Below are 4,532 nucleotides of genomic sequence, written 5' to 3' on the forward strand. Positions count from 1 at the left end.
AATGGGTAGTTAGGTTAGAACTTAATTGTATAGGATGTCATAGGTTAGGTGGGAAGTTTAAGCTTATCAAAGATTCAAATTTCAAACTCACTTAACCAAATATGCATCCTACCTTGACCCTAGCCCCATTACAACCCAAAGAAAAGACCTCATGATACTTGTATGTATGCATGAAATATATGTTGATTGTTAGAAGAAGAAAAAATCTTAGAAAGCATGATTAGGAGAGAATTGAGTGAATCAACCCCTAAACACTTGAGCGAATAGAGTGCAAACACATCCGGTGAGGGTTTGATGCTCAATTACATGTTTTCACCTATGATCATAATTTTCATGCAAGTTTGTAAAAATATTTAATAACTCAATTCAATTGTGGATTAGACTTGCTAGTCCTTAGCCTTGTGCATATATGCTTCTTGGGAATTGATTTACTTTGACCAAGCAATTGCATTCATGTAGATAGTTGCATATAGGTAGATTGCATTTAGTTAGTTTCCATTGAATAAATGCCATACCCTTACTTCATTCTTAGTTTAAGCATGAGGACATGCTTGGTTTAAGTGTGGGGAGGTTGACAAACCCCATTTTGACGGTTTATCTTGTATTGATTTTAGGGGATTTTATCACCTTTTACCCACATTTATTCAATGAAATAGCATGGTTTTATAACTTCTCCCTAAATTGTGCTTAAAAGTGAAAACATGCTCTTTAAGTCCTTATTTGCTAAATTTTATTCAGTTTAATTTCATCTGATGCCTTGATGTGTTTGTTGAGTAATTTAAGGTTTTCAAGGCAAATATGAATTGAAAAAGTGAGGAAGGAAAGCATGCAAAACGAGAGAATTCAAGAAATGAAGGATTTGTAAAGCTGTCAACCTGACCTCTCGGTACTAAAGTGATCATAACTTGAGTTTAATGGACATGAGTTTAAGTGTGCATAGGCACACAATATATGCATACGCACACAATGTATGCGTATGCACGAGTTAAGATTTAGCAAGTGTGCGTACGCACACACCTGTGCATAGGCACAAGTCTTGGCATGTGACATCATTAATTGTAACTCGTTGGAAGTAATTTTTGGGCCTCCAGAACCCAATCTAACTCATTTCTGAAGCTACTTCTAACAGAATTCAAGAGGAAACAAGGGGGGAAGAAATTAAGTTTAGCTTTTATCATGTTGTAGGTCATTTTCTAGAGAGAGAAGCTCCCCTTTCTCTCTAGAAGTTAGGGTTATTACTTTAATTTCTCTTTAATTTCTCCTTTTAATTCTTGTTTTCGTCTAGTTTCTTTTACCTTTCTATTTGTTGTTATTAATTCCTTGCAATAATTGTTGTTAGGTTTTGTTCTTGTTGTTGATTTACTATGTTTCCCTTTTATGCCTTCCAAGTGTTTGATGAAATGCTTGGTTGGATTTTAGAGTAGGATTTTATACTCTTGGCTTGGAAAGGTAACTTAGGACCTCTTGAGTTACTAATGTCCAAGTGATTGATGATTGGGAGCCATTGACTCTAGTTCTCACTAATTGAATTAGTGGAGAGTTAGGACTTATGGACTAGGATTGATATAGCTCATTTGACTTTCCTTTACTACTAGTTAGAGGATGATTTAATGAGATTAATCCTTGCCAATTCTCATATTGTGGTTAGTGATTAGGATAGAGATCCTTGACCACCAACCCTTGCCAAGACCTTTTTAGCCATTAGTTTACTTTCTTGCCATTTATCTTTCATGTTTCTTATCCAAAACCCCAAAATAACTCATAACCAATAACAAGACACTTTATTGTAATTCCTAGGGAGAACGACCCGATGTTTGAATACTTCGGTTTATAAAATTAGGGGTTTGTTACTTGTGACAAACAATCTTTTGTATGAGAGGATTATTGTTGGTTTAGAAACTATACTTTCAACGAGAATTCATTTGAGAAATTCTATACCATCAAAAATCCAATCGTCAAGTATGCCGAACATGACCTCTGCAAGTACTTGTAGGCGCTGATTATATTCTCTGCTTGAAGCATGTGCCACTTTTTCCTGATTCCATACACACGAGCATCTCCGCACAATCCTTCACACATAAAGCCTACGAGCTCCAGTGAGTGTTACGTATCGCCGTCCTCACTGAGCCGTCTTTATTGTGTCAAGTGAACGTTACGTATTGCCGTCCTCACTAGACACTTGGCACTAAAGTCCAATAACACTCAATATCTTTTCAGTCACTACTCTCTGCTCTTCTATGGCAGAGGTCCTTTTACTTAATAAACCGGATTCAAGTCATTTTTATTTAAAACCAACACCTCTCTTTATAACCTTTCCAAACCTCCGAAACCACTTTACTTACAACAATTTCTTCTTTCATACAAAAATCAGTTCTTTCTTAACCATGATTTTCCCAACCCAACTTCAAAATCATTCTAGATTTAAACCTTTTTAAAAGAATCATTTATTAAATAAATCTCACGGTATGGTCTTGACACTTTAGGGAGGACGAAATCAAACTTAAACCATAAAGTCTTTCTTAATAAATCAAACCCAAACGTAAATCTTTTCTTAATAAATAAAAAGTCAAATAATACAATTTCTCAAATCCAACCTTTTTCTAAATATTTCAAACAAAGTCTTAAGTTTCATAATAAAATTTCGACAGCATCTCTCCTGAATAAAGCCTTTTATTTTTACAACAGCAATTTGGAAATGTTAGTCACCTAAATATCAAATAGAAATAAAATTCTTATGCACATCCAAGAATAGAAATGTAGAGGAAGCTAAAATGCATAGTTGCTAAACCCTAGACACAAAAAAACCGAATTGACCCAGCTCGACAACTCACACAATGAACAATTAAAAAATTTGGAGGAAGAAAAACAACATCAAAAGAAACCGAGAGTGGAATAGATCATAAATTACAGCACAACTATTCGAAATTAAAGATCCAAACAAACAAATAAAGAAAAAAAGAGAAGAGAGCAATTAATAGTGGCTCACAGTGAACTTAAGTCAGCTTTGGGCATAGCCACCAAACCCTAGAAAAGATAGATTACTTGATTATCCCCATTAAAAAAAACTTAAGCACCAGAAAGCAACTAACTAAATCAAATTCTGCAGGAACAAATTCTAACAGAAGAAATCAAAGAGCTAAACTAAAAGGTTGGTAAGGACATAAGAAAAAAATTAAAGGAAGCAGAGATGAAATCACAAAATTGGAAATGAAATCACAAAGTCAAAGGCAAAAATGGCGAGGAGCAGAGAATTAGAAACGACGCACGGCGAGGAGGGGAGGAACCCTTCGCGACGGTGATAAACTCTAATTTTGTGGTTTATCTTGTGCTTGATTTAGGGGATTTTATCACCCTTTTCCCACATTTATTCAATAAAATAGCATGATTTTGTAATTCTCTCTCAAATTGTGATTAAATTGTGAAAACATGCTTTTTAGGCCCTTAAATTGGTGATTTTAGCTCACCTTAATTCCATTTGATGCCTTGATGTGTTTGTTAGTGATTTCAGGTTTATAAGGCAAGTATTGGATGGAAGAAGTGAAGAGAAAAGCAAACAAAGTGGAGAATGCATGAGGAAATAAGGATCGGGAGTGCATCAATGGACGCGCACGCGCACCAGGCGCGCGCGCGTGGGAGTGACGTTGCATGGCGACGTATACGCGTGCATAGGAAAATTGCCAGGCGACGCGTACGTGCACATGACGTGTACGCGTCAATGCTCGCACATGACTCACTTAAAGACAAAATGCTGGGGGCAATTTCTGAGCTACCCAGACCCAAATCCAACTGATTCCTGAAGCTATTTCATGCAGAATTCAAGTTAGAGCAAAGGGGGAAGCACTTAGTTAGTCAGCATGAGCCTTTAGTTAGTTTTTCTAGAGAGAAAAGCTCCCTCTTCTCTCTAGAATTAGGTTAGGATTAGGTTAATTTCTGTTGGATCTAAGTGTAATTACTTGATTTCATCTTGTTTCCTTTATAATTCCTTGTTCTAATGGTTTGATTCTCTAGTTTCTCTTGTTAATTTCTTGTTTTGCTCGTGCATATTAATGAACCATTGTTGGATTTTGATTTCTCTTAATGCAATCTTATGTTTCCATGTTTCTTTTATGTTGCCTCCGTTGTATTGTTGAATTCTTGTTGATGTTAGTTATGGGTCTTGTTTTCTTGTATTTGGTGATGTTTACTTTCCCTGCACTTTAAGTGTTTGATAAAATATTTTCTCTAGTCTTTTAGTAGTTTCCTTTGCTCTTGGCCTAGGGTAAGGGGATTGAGTGATCTTGAGTCATTGGGTCTCAATGATTTGGTGATTTGAGAACCCTATGTGATCAATTTGATAACTATTGACTCTAACCCACTACTAATTCAATTGATAGATAGGTTAGGACTTATGGATTGATGTTGATCAAGCCTATTTGACGTGCCTCGAGCTTAGAAGTAGATTATACGTACTTAAAGCTTTTGGAGATAGACTTAATAGATTGGCCTCTCATAATTGTCAATGTATAGTTTGTGGACAAGGATGGTGATCTCAA

This window comes from Arachis duranensis, chromosome 7, assembly GCF_000817695.3.
Source record: "Arachis duranensis cultivar V14167 chromosome 7, aradu.V14167.gnm2.J7QH, whole genome shotgun sequence".
In the NCBI taxonomy this organism is placed as follows: domain Eukaryota; kingdom Viridiplantae; phylum Streptophyta; class Magnoliopsida; order Fabales; family Fabaceae; genus Arachis; species Arachis duranensis.